A 17,065-nucleotide genomic window follows, 5' to 3' on the forward strand; every position below is an offset into this window, starting at 1 on the left:
CCCCTATGGAACCGTCTATAGCTCTTGATCTAGGCCTCACACATATTAATTTTAAACAATCACTCAATCAATTAATAATTTTTGTTTTCTTTTATGGTCTTTTCTCTCCTAATTTGTTGCAAAATAGATGTCGATATTGTCCACATCTCAATTTGAATTTTTTAATAATCTCTTTGATCAATCTATTATTCTTTTACCTGCCTTCCACTATATACTCCACCTCTATTTCCCTATACTTCCCTCTGGTCTCTGAGCTAGTTCTCAATGACAACATTATTGGTTACTTTCTATTGGGTCTAGTGATGAGCGGGTTCGGTTCCTCGGGATCCGAACCCCCCCGAACTTCACCCATTTTACACGGTTCCGAGGCAGACTCGAATCTTCCCGCCTTGCTCGGTTAACCTGAGCGTGCCCGAACGTCATCATCCCGCTATCGGATTCTCGCGAGATTCGTATTCTATATAATGAGCCGCGCGTCGCCGCCATTTTCACTCGTGCTTTGGAGATGATAGCGAGAGGACGTGGCTGCGTTCTCTCAGTTTCTGTGTTCAGTGTGCTGCATATATCTGCTCAGTGTGCTGCAAATATCTGTGCTCAGTGTGCTTGCAAATATCTGTGCTCAGTGTGCTGAAAATATCTACGTTCTCTGCCTGAAAAACGCTCCATATCTGTGCTGCATTGTAGTATATAGTAGAAGGACAGTGTAGAATGTTGCTGTGACCACCAGTATATATATATAGCAGTACGGTACAGTAGTCACAAAAACTGGACGAGAGAGCGCAGGCAGACTCCACTGAAGTTTCACAATTTTAATATATACAGTGATCACATAATATGGTATACATATACCTATTTAATACTAATAAAACCAATAAAATTCCGCACTACAACTCCATATATTCCACACAGTTAAGTGCACTGATAGACTGGTATAAAGATGATATAAAATTGATAGTCCTAAGAGTTGACAGCTGATGTTTAGATGCTCAAAGTCTGGATATTATCCATGTAACAGTCTCATATTTGTAATGAATTTGTTCAGATAAAAGTCAGATGAATACAAAGTAAGTGCACTGTTGGTTATAAATCAGACCTCTATTGATTACCTCAAGTGGACACCGCACCAGTTCCGTTCTATTTAGTGTAGCCTCATTTCAGGGTAATGATGCTTACCACTTCCTCGGTGTACGTATAGCACTAGCAAGTGCTCGGGTGCCGCTAGCTCCAGCGGCTAAGTCCAATGCTCTCTCCTTGCTGTAACATGTCAGACTAGTAACCGCTCACCGCTTCTACGGATCATCTGGCGGTGCTGTAATTAACCAAGATGCCGTTGATCCGAGGCGATGAGCTGGCAGCCACGGTCCCCGTATTGCAAAAGGGACCAGTGCAGGTGGCTCTGCTCGGGCAAATTTGACCCGACAGTGGAGTGGAGCTGGAACGGGTAAAAAGCCGTAAGAGGTAAAGGTGGTCAGATGAGAAGTAGTCGGATCCTAAAACAGCCCTGACGCGTTTCTCGACCGGCACAATCTGGTCGTTTCCTCAGAGGTTCATCGCCTCGGATCAACGGCATCTTGGTTAATTACAGCACCGCCAGATGATCCGTAGAAGCGGTGAGCGGTTACTAGTCTGACACGTTACAGCAAGGAGAGAGCATTGGACTTAGCCGCTGGAGCTAGCGGCACCCGAGCACTTGCTAGTGCTATACGTACACCGAGGAAGTGGTAAGCGTCATTACCCTGAAATGAGGCTACACTAAATAGAACGGAACTGGTGCGGTGTCCACTTGAGGTAATCAATAGAGGTCTGATTTATAACCAACAGTGCACTTACTTTGTATTCATCTGACTTTTATCTGAACAAATTCATTACAAATATGAGACTGTTACATGGATAATATCCAGACTTTCAGCATCTAAACATCAGCTGTCAACTCTTAGGACTATCAATTTTATATCATCTTTATACCAGTCTATCAGTGCACTAAACTGTGTGGAATATATGGAGTTGTAGTGCGGAATTTTATTGGTTTTATTAGTATTAAATAGGTATATGTATACCATATTATGTGATCACTGTATATATTAAAATTGTGAAACTTCAGTGGAGTCTGCCTGCGCTCTCTCGTCCAGTTTTTGTGTTTCCATTTGTTTAGGGATCGCTAATACCCTATTCCTTTGAGAGCGGCAGGCAGCATTTCAACATAGGCTCAGGGAGGCGCCTTTCTCTCTTGTAGTTCGGTACAGTAGTCCACTGCTCTACCTCTGTGTCGTCAAGAATACTATGCATCCATACCTGTGCTGCATTTTAGTTGTGCGCAGTATATAGTAGGAGGGGACAGTGCAGAATGTTGCTGTGACCACCAGTATATATATAGCAGTACGGTACAGTAGTCCACTGCTCTACCTCTGTGTCGTCAAGTAATCTATGCATCCATACCTGTGCTGCATTTTAGTTGTGCGCAGTATATAGTAGGAGGGGACAGTGCAGAATGTTGCTGTGACCACCAGTATATATATATATAGCAGTACTGTACAGTAGTCCACTGCTCTACCTCTGTGTCGTCAAGTATACTGTGCATCCATACCTGTGCTGCATTTTAGTTGTGCGCAGTATATAGTATGAGGGGACAGTGCAGAATGTTGCTGTGACCACCATTATATATATAGCAGTACGGTACAGTAGTCCACTGCTCTACCTCTGTGTCGTCAAGTATACTATGCATCCATACCTGTGCTGCATTTTAGTTGTGCGCAGTATATAGTAGGAGGGGACAGTGCAGAATGTTGCTGTGACCACCAGTATATATATATATATATATATATATATATATATAGCAGTACGGTACAGTAGTCCACTGCTCTACCTCTGTGTCGTCAAGTATACTATGCATCCATACCTGTGCTGCATTTTAGTTGTGCGCAGTATATAGTAGGAGGGGACAGTGCAGAATGTTGCTGTGACCACCAGTATATATATATATATATATATATATATAGCAGTACGGTACAGTAGTCCACTGCTCTACCTCTGTGTCGTCAAGTATACTATGCATCCATACCTGTGCTGCATATTAGTTGTGCGCAGTATATAGTAGGAGGGGACAGTGCAGAATGTTGCTGTGACCACCAGTATATATATATATATATATATATATAGCAGTACGGTACAGTAGTCCACTGCTCTACCTCTGTGTCATCAAGTATACTATGCATCCATACCTGTGCTGCATTTTAGTTGTGCGCAGTATATAGTAGGAGGAGACAGTGCAGAATGTTGCTGTTACCACCAGTATATATATAGCAGTACGGTACAGTAGTCCATTGCACTACCTCTGTGTCGTCAAGTATACTACAAAAGTTCAGTAAAATGACCCAAAAATCAAAATTAAAAGCGTCTGATGAGAAGCGTAAACTTGCCAATATGCCATTTACGACACGGAGTGGCAAGGAACGGCTGAGGCCCTGGCCTATGTTCATGGCTAGTGGTTCAGATTCACATGAGGATGGAAGCACTCATCCTCTCGCTAGAAAACTGCAGTGCCACTCCTAGATGGGCCAGGTGTTTGTGTCGGCCACTTGGGTCACTTAGCTTAGTCACACAGCTACCTCATTGCACCTCTTTTTTTCTTTGCATCATGTGCTGTTTGGGGACTATTTTTTAAATCTGCCATCCTGTCTGACACTGCAGTGCCACTCCTAGATGGGCCAGGTGTTTGTGTCAGCCACTTGGGTCGCTTAGCTTAGTCACACAGCTACCTCATTGCACCTCTTTTTTTCTTTGCATCATGTGCTGTTTGGAGACTATTTTTTAAATCTGCCATCCTGTCTGACACTGCAGTGCCACTCCTAGATGGGCCAGGTGTTCGTGTCGGCCACTTGGTTCGCTTAGCTTAGCCATCCAGCGACCTCGGTGCAAATTTTAGGACTAAAAATAATATTGTGAGGTGTGAGTTGTTCAGAATAGACTGGAAATGAGTGGAAATTATGGTTATTGAGGTTAATAATACTATGGGACCAAAATGACCCCCAAATTCTATGATTTAAGCTGTTTTTGAGGGGTTTTTGTAAAAAAACACCCGAATCCAAAACACACCCGAATCCGACAAAAAAATTTCAGGGAGGTTTTGCCAAAACACGTCCGAATCCAAAACACGGCCGTGGAACCGAATCCAAAACCAAAACACAAAACCCGACAAATTTCCGGTGCACCTCACTAATTGGGTCGTATAGTTTATTAAACTGCCATCCTCCTGTCTGCCACTGTAGTGTGCCAATGTTTCAGAGATGTATTATGGGCCCTCATTCCGAGTTGTTCACTCACTAGCTGCTTTTAGCAGCATTGCACATGCTAAGCCGCCGCCTACTGGGAGTGTATCTTAGCATAGCAGAATTGCGAACGAAAGATTCGCAAAATTGCGAATAGAAATTTCTTAGCAGTTTCTGAGTAGCTCGACACTTACTCTGCCACTGCGATCAGTTCAATCTGTTTCGTTCCTGGTTTGACGTCACAAACACACCCAGCGTTCGCCCAGGCACTCCCCCGTTTCTCCAGCCACTCCTGCGTTTTTCCCAGAAACGGCAGCGTTTTTTCACACACACCCATAAAACGGCCAGTTTCCGCCCAGAAACACCCACTTCCTGTCAATCACACTCCGATCACCAGAACGAAGAAAAATCCTCGTAATGCCGTGAGTAAAATACCTAACTTTTGAGTAAAATAACTAAGTGCATGCGCTCTGCGAACATTGCGCATGCGCAGTAAGCGACTAATCGCAATATAGCGAAATTCGGCAACGAGCGAACAACTCGGAATGAGGGCCATAATCTGTTAAACTGCCGTGTGTTTGTGCTGCTGCTTTGTGCCTTAGTAGCCAGCTAGTTCGCTACATATTTTTGCAAGTATTGGTGAAAACAATATTGTGAGTTGTGAGGTAATCAAAATTGACTGGAAATCACTGGAAATTAATGTTATTTAGGTAAAAAAAATATTGTAGGAACAAAAACAGGCCCAAATTACATGACTTTAGCTGTGTTTAGCAAAAAAAAAAAAAAAAATGTTTCATTTTTAAATTACAAATCCAAAACCAAAACACGAGGGTGATTTTGAAAAACCTGAAAATTAATACAGATCCAAAACCAACACATGGGGTTCTGTGGACATCCCTAGTTTTTTATACCCAATAAAATATTAATAATTGTTATTTTAAAAAGCTATATGCAAGTACAACTAGTATAACTAGTATTCAATACAGAAACCATTCTAGCAACTGTAATAAAATACAGTGAGCAACTTAGTAGGTGCCATACAAGACAGAGAGTGGCTTAGTGGCCACTATGCAATACAGAAACCATTCTGGTGATCTCTGTGTGCAGACAATATTCTTATAGCACTATAGTGACCTGTATATAATATAGAGGGGTGGTGATATGCAATCCCTGTGCTGATGATGCCAGTGGTCATAATACCGACAGTGGCATCCTACTTGTCAGTATCCCGACAGCTGCTACGTAAGTAAACTACCCCGATTCCCCTACCCTGCTAACCCTCCCTACCTGATGCCTAACCCTAACCCCCCCTGCAGCCTAACCCTAACTGTCCCCTTTAGTGTCTACACCTAACCATCCCCTTTTAGTGACTAAGCCTAACACTACCTTCCCGTCGGCATTGAGAGCAATGTCGGCATTGAGAGCAATGTCGGTATTCCGGCTCTGGATTCCAGTGCCTGAGCGCCGGTGTGCCAACTGAATCCCATAGAGCAGAGGTTCCCAAACGCGGTCCTCAGGGCACCCCAACGGTCCAGGTTTTAAATGTATCCATGCTTGGCCACAGGTGACTTAATTAGCACCTTAGTCAATTTGATTTAACCATCTGTGCTGAGCCTTGGCTATACCTAAAACCTGGACTCAGGGCCGGATTAACAATGGGGCTGATGGAGCTGCAGCTCCAGGCCCACCCTCTAAAATAGGCCCACAGCATTGTTCTGCAGTAGACAGGAAATAAAATTTCCTTCTACTGCAGCCTCCTAGGTAGGCATTGCCCACTCCGCCATCATCAACACCCTAGGCCCCTTTCTCGTGGCCGCGTTGTTGGTGGATCAAAAGGTGCCGCTGACAGAGACCGTATAAGGCTTTACTTGCCTTCCATGCCCTGCATATACAATGTGTCTCGGCAGCGCTTCCTCCACGCCTGGTGATGTGAAAGCATGTGCAGGGCCAGCTCGAGGGCTGCTCCAGCTGAGCAGCCGCGTGGGCGCTATCTCATAGGGGGAACTGTGCTGCAATAAGAACTAGTGCGCTGCGCTGCTGAATCCCTCCTCTGCCCTGTTAAAGGCAGCTGCAGGGACTGATCGCACAGCTGTCACTCCCACAAATACCAGCCCCCAGCCAGCCTCACTGGAACTGTGTGTGCTTCCTGGTGCCTGGTCCCTCCCCCGGGCCGGCAGCCACCAATGACGTGCTGTGAGGAGGCTTCCCTTCCTGTGCTGCAGCTGCACACTCAGAAGAGGCTCCAAGCTAAAGACAAGACTTGTTCAAGAATTGTGGTATGTACAGTACGTAACTGCAGTGGGGTGAGGGTGTATAAAAGCAATCTGTGGGTGGGGTAGTGGTTTACTAAAGTTACAGAAGTGTAAAAAAGTTATCCTGGGTTGTGTGTTATTTATGTAGGGGGTATATTATTTTGGAGTGTGGTATGATATCTGTGGGGTGTGTTATTGTGTGGGGGTGGGGTGTGTGTAAATGATATCTGTGGGGTGTATTGTTGTGTGGGGGTGGGGTGTGTGTAAATGATATCTGTGGGGTGTATTATTGGGTGGGTTGTGTGTAAATGATATCTGTGGGGTGTATTATTGGGTGGGGTATGTGTAAATGATATCTGTGGGGTGTATTATTGGGTGGGGTGTGTGTAAATGATATCTGTGGGGTGTATTATTGGGTGGGGGTGGGGTGTGTGTAAATGATATCTGTGGGGTGTATTATTGTGTGGGGGTGGGGTGTGTGTAAATGATATCTGTGGGGTGTATTATTGTGTGGGGGTGGGGTGTGTGTAAATGATATCTGTGGGGTGTATTATTGTGTGGGGGTGGGGTGTGTGTAAATGATATCTGTGGGGTGTATTATTGTGTGGGGGTGGGGTGTGTGTAAATGTTATCTGTGGGGTGTATTATTGTGTGGGGGTGGGGTGTGTGTGTAAATGTTATCTATGGGGTGTATTATGTGGGGTGCATTATTATGTGGTGTAGGAGTATATAAATGGGAAGAGGGTTGGAATGTATTATATGGGGTGGGTGTTTATTAATATGATTTGAGGGATATGGGGTGTATTATTATGTGGGATGGGTGTGTATTAATGTTACCTGAGGGTTGATGTGTTTAAACACTATCTGCAGGGTGGATCGTTTTGAGGGATGGGGTGTATTTAAGTTTTGGTGTGTGTATATTAATGATATCTTGGAGGAATAGTGGTATTGCTATACAGTGGAGTAGTGGGAATACATATGATATCCCGGCGCTCGGGATGCTGGCAGTTAAAATACCGACTGCTGCATCCCAGGGCTGGGAATCCCGACACCTTTGGGAATAGGTACCTAACCCTAATCCCTAACCCCCCTAAGCCTCCCTCCTCTGCAGCCTAACCTTAACCCTCCCCGGGGGGTGCCTAACCCTAACCCCCCTCCCTGCATTCTAAACCCAACCCGCGTAGCCTAACCCTAGCGGGTTAACACGGTGCTAGCTGACCTGGGGCCGGCCCTGACATCAAAAAGCTGCCACTATGGCACCCAGACTCCAAAATACAGCCCAGTCAAAGCAGTATATATATGTTCATATTCATCCAGGAGAATACCAGCACTCACAATATCAATGGCAGCTTGCCCTAGTGCGTAATTATAATAAGACATACAGATGTAGCCACAAAGTAGTCACACCATGTGTACCCGTGAATGGCTGCACGTGTGGATATGCATGTGCGTGGCCATAGAGAATACATTAACTCAGCGCTGGGTGCGAATAGTTGCAGTTAGGCGCACCAAATTTCACCCGCGATATGGACAAGGCTGGCTACATCAGTATATTTCCAATAAACAGCACTCAGAGAGGTCCTGCTGGCAAATAAGTATATTCCACAATCAGTGTTTCGGGACGTACGCACTGTCGTCAGAACCACATACAATGCATTGTGGTCCTAATGATGGTGCGGATGCCCTGAAACGTTGATCATGTAATATACTTGTTTGCCAGTATATACGCGTGTGTGTGTGTGTATATATATATATATATATATATATATACAATACAGTGTTTCTCCACATATCAGTGGAGAAAGATAGCACTCTCCAGACTTGTAGGATATAGTGTAAGTAATAAAGTCATTTATTCAATAAACTTGGTTCCATGTAATCTTCATATCACAAACAAAGTATATACACAGAAGGGGCTCACCAACGTTTCGGTCCTGTTTTCGGACCTTTCTCAAGGTATATGCCAGTCAGTCAGTACAAAGTCAGGATATCAACAGCATCAATGACAGCATCAAAAAAACGGAACCAGGATCGAAACGTTGGTGAGCCCCTTCTGTGTATATACTTTGTTTGTGATATGAAGATTACATGGAACCAAGTTTATTGAATAAATGACTTTATTACTTACACTATATCCTACAAGTCTGGAGAGTGCTATCTTTCTCCACTGATATGTGGAGAAACACTGTATTGTACTTTGAGTTTGACCCAATGATTGGATCAGACTTTGATTTGGCACCCCAGCCGTTACCTGTGTTGGGTGAGAGTGTGGGACTTCCCGTACATATATATATATATATATATATATAGATATATATATATATAGATATATATATATATATATATATAGATATATGAGAGAGTACATCCGTAAAGTAGTATCTATAGGGAATTTGTAAATTGAAGGTAGGTGGCTAGCTACGCCCTTCGTGGTGCTAGCCACACCCCACGGCACAGACCACACCCCTATATCAGTAGTCACACCCCCACCATGCTGGTCACACCCCCTGTGCCAGCGCACAATAGGCCCTTCATAAATTTCAGCTCCAGGCCCATCAGGATCTTAATCTGGCACTGCCTGGACTGTTGGGGTGCCTTGAGGACCGCGTTTGGGAACCTCTGCCATAGAGAGAACTTTCTGGTGTCTGATATACAATAGCATAATAATGATCTACATACAATACTGAGGATATCTTAATAACCAACGTACATACATAGAACATTTTAGTGATCTGTGTACAATACAGCAAATATTTTTTTGACCACTAGTTGAACACAATACATACTTATAGTGACTGCTATTCAATGCCAACACTATTGTGAGGTCAATATAAAATATAATGCAGTACTAACACTGTGGAGCTAATGCTGAGTTGGGAATATAGGTGGTCATTCCGAGTTGTTCGCTCGGTAAATTTTTTCGCATCGCAGCGATTTTCTGCTTAGTGCGCATGCGCAATGTCCGCACTGCGACTGCGCCAAGTAAATTTGCTATGCAGTTAGGATTTTTACTCACGGTTTTTTCTTCGTTCTGGTGATCGTAATGTGATTGACAGGAAGTGGGTGTTTCTGGGCGGAAACTGGCCGTTTTATGGGTGTGTGCGAAAAAACGCTACCGTTTCTGGGAAAAACGCGGGAGTGGCTGAAGAAATGGAGGAGTGTCTGGGCGAACGCTGGGTGTGTTTGTGACGTCAAACCAGGAACGACAAGCACTGAACTGATCGCAGATGCCGAGTAAGTCTGGAGCTACTCAGAAACTGCTAAGAGGTGTGTGGTCGCAATTTTGAGAATCTTTCATTCGCAATTTTAAGAAGCTAAGATTCACTCCCAGTAGGCGGTGGCTTAGCGTGTGTAAAGCTGCTAAAAGCAGCTTGCGAGCGAACAACTCGGAATGAGGGCCATACTCATTTGTATAGTAAAAAATATGTAACTTTGCATTGCACATGAGCACAAAACTGCATGTACAGCATGCACAGACCTAACCCTTGCACCCAGTGGTGGCAGCGGGATTGGTGGCACCTGGTGTGGCCAAGAGAGAGACCCCCTATTTATGTCTCACTGCAGCACCTGGCTCCTCTCACTGCGGAGGAGTCTGCAATTTGGTGTCACCAGAGTCTACTTGCTGTTGGAGAGGTGGGGCATGGCCGTAACTAAGGGGGGGCTAGGGGGTCACGCGCCCCGGGCGCTGGAATGTGGGGGCGCCAGGGAGGCTGTTTCTGCAGCCAAAATCTCTGGTTGCCGCGGAGGTGAGGGAGAGAGGACGGAGACAGTAGTCTGGCCGGCGCGGTTGAGCAGAGCCGAGCCTGGGACTGATGAGAGCACACTGGCTGGCGGCTGCAGTCAGTCAGTGACAGTGAATGAGTCACTGTCACTGACGCTGCAGCATTCCGCACTGGACTCTGCAGGCTCCTCTGACAGGGGAGCTTTCACGGAGACAGCATGTCTCCAGCAGCCCTGAGCCCACAGCCCTCCCCCATGCCTGGGAACAGGGGGGGGGGGGACACAACGCAGCAGCGTGGACTGTGAACGAGGGGGAGCTGTGACAGAGATAGATTTATTATGAGGTATGTTTCTCTACCTGGCAGACAGCTCCCCCTCTACAATGTGTATGTGTTTGTGTGTGTGTCATTGTTCCTCTGGTCCCTATACAGTGTGTGTGTGTGTGTGTGTGTGTGTGTGTGTGTGTGTGTCAGTGTTCCTGTGGTCCCTATACAGTGTGTGTGTGTGTGTGTGTGTGTGTGTGTGTGTGTGTGTGTGTGTGTCAGTGTTCCTGTGGTCCCTATACAGTGTGTGTGTGTGTGTGTGTGTGTGTGTGTGTGTGTGTGTGTCAGTGTTCCTGTGGTCCCTATACAGTGTGTGTGTGTGTGTGTGTGTGTGTGTGTGTGTGTGTGTGTCTTAGTGTGCGTCTGATCCCTATACAGTGTGTGTGTGTGTGTGTGTGTGTGTGTGTGTGTGTGTGTCAGTGTGCATCTGGTCCCTATAGAGTGTGTGCATCAGTGTGCATCTGGTCCCTATACAGTGTGTGTGTGTGTGTGTGTGTGTGTGTGTGTGTGTGTGTGTGTGTGTCAGTGTGCATCTGGTTCCTATACAGTGTGTGTGTGTCATTGTGTGCTTCTGGTCCCTATACAGTGTGTGTGTGTGTGTGTGTGTGTGTGTGTGTGTGTGTGTGTGTGTGTGTGTGTGTGTTGTGTGTGTTGTGTCAGTGTGTATCTGGTCCCTACACATTTTGTGTGTGTCAGTGTACATCTTGCCCCTATACAGTGTGTGTCAGTGTGCGTCTGGTCCCTATACAGTGTGTGTGTGTCAGTGTGCATCTTGTCCCTATACAGTGTGTCAGTGTGCATCTGGTCCCTATACAGTGTGTGTGTGTGTGTGTGTGTGTGTGTGTGTGTGTGTGTGTGTGTGTGTGTGTGTGTGTGTGTGTACATCTGGTCCCTATATATTTTGTGTGTGTGTCAGTGTACATCTGGTCCCTATACCGTGTGTGTGTCAATGTGGTCATATACAATCTGTTTTTGTGTCAGGGTGCCCCTGGTCTGTGTGTGGGTGTCAGAGTTCCCCTGGGACCTGCACCATATGTGTGATAGTGTGCCCCCTATATAATCTATCTAATGTGTATACGCAGCTCCTCTGTGGTGTAACGTGCATGAGCGGCTGTAGTGTGGCAGAGGCTCCTCTGTGGTGTAACGTGTGGGATTTTATATATATATATATATATATATATATATATAAAATTGTATTTTAAATATACTTTTTTTTTTAACTTTGCGGGGGGGGGGGGGGGGGGCGCAAATTTACTATCTTGCCCCGGGTGAGAGCAACCCTAGTTTCGGCCCTGGGTGGGGGCCCATGACGGAGACTGCACGCGGGTCCCCTCCTCTGTTAAAATGCCCCTGAAGTACAGTAAATGTATATCATACCTCCCAACTTTTCTGCATGCCAGAACTGAACCCTTGCATGCTACCCAGTGGGGTGCCTGAAATTAGGGGGCATGGCCTTGTGCAAGGCTTATCACCTGGTTGGCTGTGTGATTCATGTCTCACATAAGCCTGGCACATATGCTACTGGCACATGCTGGAGGCAGTTGATATGTAGCAGACTATTTTACGAGCATCATTTTGAGATTTTTTTGGGGGAAGTATAGCTGTCCACATTAGCATCAGCCCCTGTGTATTGATATTATAAACCGAATGGTTCTAGTTTTGTTATGCTTTAGTCAACCCAGTTTTATTTATTATAAGTAGATAAAGTAGATAAAAAGCAAATGCATAGAACACATAACATATACAATTCATCAGAGAGCTAATTGCAATAGTTAATTTTCGGTGGCTTTTTCATTCCAAAGCCAACTCCCACTTTGATTTCTATTGGCAGCAAAATGTATTAAAAGCTTTCTCTGCAGTCCAACTCTATCTCCCAGTGTACTGGAGAAGAAGTTTGGCTTCACTAGGATGCTGTAATACCAGGGCAGGAACTCGGATTTTCGTCACCCAGGGCAAGGCAATAGTTTGCGCTCCAAACCCCCCCCCCCCCCCCAAAAAAAAAAAAAAAAAAACAACAACAACAACAGTAAAACAAACTCTGTCAGACTAAAATGTCAGATTACCAGTAAATTTGAAAAAAGGGATACAATATTCCCCTAAGGTGCCTCAAATGCCCTACAGTATGCATCACATGCCCCGCCAGCGTGTTCAACTACTTGCTCCACTGTGTGTCCCCATACATTGCAATATATCATAATTAGAGATGTGCACTGGACATTTTTTGGGTTTTATGTTTTGGTTTTGGATTCGGTTCCGCGGCCGTGTTTTGGATTCGGACGCGTTTTGGCAAAACCTCCCTGAAAAATTTTTGTCGGATTCGGGTGTGTTTTGGATTCAGGTGGGTTTTTTTTTCAAAAAACCCTCAAAAACAGCTTAAATCATAGAATTTGGGGGTCATTTTGATCCTATAGTATTATTAACCTCAATAACAACAATTTCCACTCATTTCCAGTCTATTCTGAACACCTCACACCTCACAATACTATTTTTAGTCCTAAAATTTGCACCGAAGTCGCTGGATGACTAACCTAAGCGACCCAAGAGGGCAGCACAAACACCTGGCCCATCTAGGAGTGGCACTGCAGTGTCAGACAGGATGGCAGTTCAAAAAATTGTCCCCAAACAGCACATGATGCAAAGAAAAGAGAAAAAGAGGTGCACTGTGGTCGCTGGACGGCTAAGCTAAGCGACACAAACACCTCAATATCACAGGAATTATTCGTTCTTCTAATCAATGGTTTATTGGTCCAAATCACTGGAAGAAAATGACAAAATCACTGGAATTATTTGTTCTAATCAATGGTATTATTGGTCCAAATCACTGGAAGAAAATGACAAAATCACTGGAATTATTTGTTCTAATCAATGGTATTATTGGTCCAAATCACTGGAAGAAAATGACAAAATCACTGGAATTATTCGTTCTAATCAATGGTATTATTGGTCCAAATCACTGGAAGAAAATGACAAAATCATTGGAATTATTCGTTCTAATCAATGGTATTATTGGTCCAAATCACTGGAAGAAAATGACAAAATCACAGGAATTATTCGTTCTAATCAATGGTATTATTGGTCCAAATCACTGGAAGAAGACTGACATTTTTGGAATTATGGAGACATGGGCCCTCATTCCGAGTTGTTCGCTCGGTATTTTTCATCGCATCGCAGTGAAAATCCGCTTAGTACGCATGCGCAATGTTCGCACTGCGACTGCGCCAAGTAACTTTACTATGAAGAAAGTATTTTTACTCACGGCTTTTTCTTCGCTCCGGCGATCGTAATGTGATTGACAGGAAATGGGTGTTACTGGGCGGATACACGGCGTTTCAGGGGCGTGTGGCTGAAAACGCTACCGTTTCCGGAAAAAACGCAGGAGTGGCCGGGGAAACGGTGGGAGTGCCTGGGCGAACGCTGGGTGTGTTTGTGACGTCAACCAGGAACGACAAGCACTGAAATGATCGCACAGGCAGAGTAAGTCTGGAGCTACTCTGAAACTGCTAACTCGTTTGTAATCGCAATATTGCGCGTACGTCGGTCGCAATTTTAAGAAGCTAAGATTCACTCCCAGTAGGCGGCGGCTTAGCGTGTGTAACTCTGCTACATTCGCCTTGCGAGCGAACAACTCGGAATGAGGGCCATAATGTTTTGAATATAAATCCTAAAGCAGGTGGTGTATTAGAGCAAAAGAGTGCAAGAGACCAGCCATGCATTTTCTGAAATATTATGCTAAAATGTTACTGTTTTTCAAACTGTATTTTATTCCTAACTCTGCTAAGTACTGTTTGGTATACTGTATCTGGCTTCCATGAGGTACTTGTCCATTATTTCAGCTTCCATTGACCTTTTTGAAAGCGGTAGAAGTTATCGATTCTTTTTTTTTATTTTTATTTTCCCCTATTTTTAATTTTCTCCTGCATAGCCCAGTAAAATAATGCAATGCTAAGTATTGACTTGTGCCTTCTGGGGGTCCACTTCTTCACCAAACCCAGCCAAATCTCATCCTGATTCCTAACCCTCTGTTCCACGTTCTCTATGTACCCCATCTGTGTCACCCATGTCTGTCTACCCCTCCCCTTTAGATTGTAAGCTCTCACGAGCAGGGCCCTCTTCCCTCATGTGCTTATATACTGTTGGTCACCAAAATGCTGCACTGTAATACTATATATACTGCTCACAAAAATGCTGCACAGATATGGAATGGATACTTGCAGTGACACAGAGCTGCAAGATACAGCAATGGCCTACTGTACAACTATATACTGTTAGTCACCTAAATGCTGCACTGTAATACTATATACTGCTCAGAAAAATCCCGCACAGATATGGAATGGATACTTTCAGTGACACAGAGCTGCAAGATACAGCAATGGCCTACTTTACAACTATATACTGTTAGTCACCTAAATGCTGCACTGTAATACTATATATACTGCTCACAAAAATGCTGCACAGATATGGAATGGATACTTGCAGTGACACAGAGCTGCAAGATACAGCAATGGCCTACTGTACAACTATATACTGTTAGTCACCTAAATGCTGCACTGTAATACTATATATACTGCTCACAAAAATGCCGCACAGATATGGAATGGATACTTGCAGTGACACAGAGCTGCAAGATACAGCAATGGTCTACTGTACAACTATATACTGTTAGTCACCTAAATGCTGCACTGTAATACTATATATACTGCTCACAAAAATGCCGCACAGATATGGAATGGATACTTGCAGTGACACAGAGCTGCAAGATACAGCAATGGCCTACTGTACTGTACTACTATAATTATTATATACTGGTGGTCCCCAGTCCCCACAATGCAGCACACTGATCAGATATTTGCAGCACACTGAGCACAGATATGGAGCGTTTTCAGGCAGAGAACGTAAATATTTTCAGCACACTGAGCACAGATTATTTGCAGCAAACTGAGCACAGATATTTGCAGCACACTGAGCACAGATTACGGAGCTTTTCAGGGAGAGAATGCTGCCACGTCCTCTCCGTTCAATCTCCAATGCACGAGTGAAAATGGCGGCGACGCGCTGTTCCTTATATAGAATACAAATCTCGCGAGAATCCGACAGCGGGATGATGACGTTTGGGCGCGTTCTGGTTAACCGAGCAAGGTGGGAAGATCCGAGGCTGCCTCGGAACCGTGTAAAATAGGTGAAGTTCGGGGGGGTTTGGATCCCGAGGAACCGAACCTGCTCATCTCTAATCATAACACTTCATCACTGCACTACATTCCCCTATACACTGCACTACATCACTATACTACATCCCCTACACGCTGAACTACATCACTACACTACATGCCCCTATGCACTGCACTACATACCCTATATGCTGCACTAAATCCCTACACTACATCAGTGTACTACATGCCCCTATATACTGCAATACATTACTACACTACATACCCTATATGATACACTACATCACTACACTACATCCCCCTATTAGCTACTCCAAATCCCCCCATCTGGGAGGCAAAACATAGATTGATACTGCTAACTGAGAGCACAGTGCGCTTCTATAGCTTGTACAGTGCACTGCACGCTAGTCGCAGCACTGCGTGGCAAAGAAAAGAGTTTAAGACAGCAGCCGGCATAGGAGAGATCCCAGGTACTGGAGTTCACCCATACAGCGTTGGAGCCAGCTGTGGGCAGACAGGTGGGTCAGAGACATTGCCAAGGGTGCTCTCTGCTGCCTCACTGGAGGAGCACAGCATTGCCAGTTAAAAAACAAATAAAACCAAAAAAAACCTGTTCCTCTGTAACTTCTTGAAACCCCCTCAAATCCTGCACCCGGGGCGCATGCCCCCTTAGACCCCCACTAGTTACGGCAGTGGTAATACCCTATGAACATCTTCATGTCTCTTGATTGGTGGAAGGTTCCAGCTATCCACCAATCATTGTGGGAATCTGCCAATAGTCTTATTGGGGAAAGGGCCTCACCATCCTAAAGTTTGTGCATCGAAGGCTGAATGTTGATGTTACAGTCAATGCTGCTACTGACAGATGACCATCGATGGCAACTAAACATCTCTGCAAAATCATTGATGTTTTCACTCATTGATGTATTGTAGAAACCACCGGCATGCTCAGCTGGATAGAGAACATCCCTATCACACCCCAGTTACTTCTCCTCTGTCTTAACTAGAGATTTGATTTAAATACTGTATGTACCAGTGGCGAAACTAGCAAGCGGTGGGCCCAGGTGCGACAAAATGCTTTGCCCCCCCCCCCATCCAAGTCCACCCCCTCACCCCTTGAGAGGATCTGGTGAGGGGGACCTGCTCAGGGCCAGAGAAATGGATACCTAGCAACAGTGCCGTAACTAGACATTTTAGCACTGTGTGCAAGAAACGGCATCGGAGCCCCACCCCTGCATGCAAAACAGGGGCAGTGCGCGCCGCAGGCTCGCGCAAAAATACATAGTGGCGTGGCTTCGCGGGGAAGGGGTGTGGCCACAAAATAATACCAATTCCTAAAA

General features: G+C 45.0%; 1 protein-coding gene and 1 long non-coding RNA gene across 3 annotated transcripts in view; one reads left to right on the top strand and one right to left on the bottom strand.

Annotated features, from left to right (window-relative positions):
• The window catches only part of CHRDL1 (chordin like 1), a 265,958-nt gene that overhangs the window by 201,794 nt on the left and 47,099 nt on the right, over positions 1 to 17,065 (bottom strand). The gene's annotated exons all lie outside the window — the stretch shown is intronic.
• LOC134948986 (uncharacterized) overlaps positions 6,426 to 17,065 on the top strand; it is a 93,660-nt gene continuing 83,020 nt past the window's right edge. For both annotated transcript variants that reach the window (XR_010183077.1, XR_010183076.1), the window contains exon 1: positions 6,426 to 6,541. This is a non-coding gene — a long non-coding RNA (uncharacterized LOC134948986). The remainder of the gene's footprint in view (positions 6,542 to 17,065) is intronic.

Source organism: Pseudophryne corroboree, chromosome 8, assembly GCF_028390025.1.
Source record: "Pseudophryne corroboree isolate aPseCor3 chromosome 8, aPseCor3.hap2, whole genome shotgun sequence".
In the NCBI taxonomy this organism is placed as follows: Eukaryota; Metazoa; Chordata; class Amphibia; order Anura; family Myobatrachidae; genus Pseudophryne; species Pseudophryne corroboree.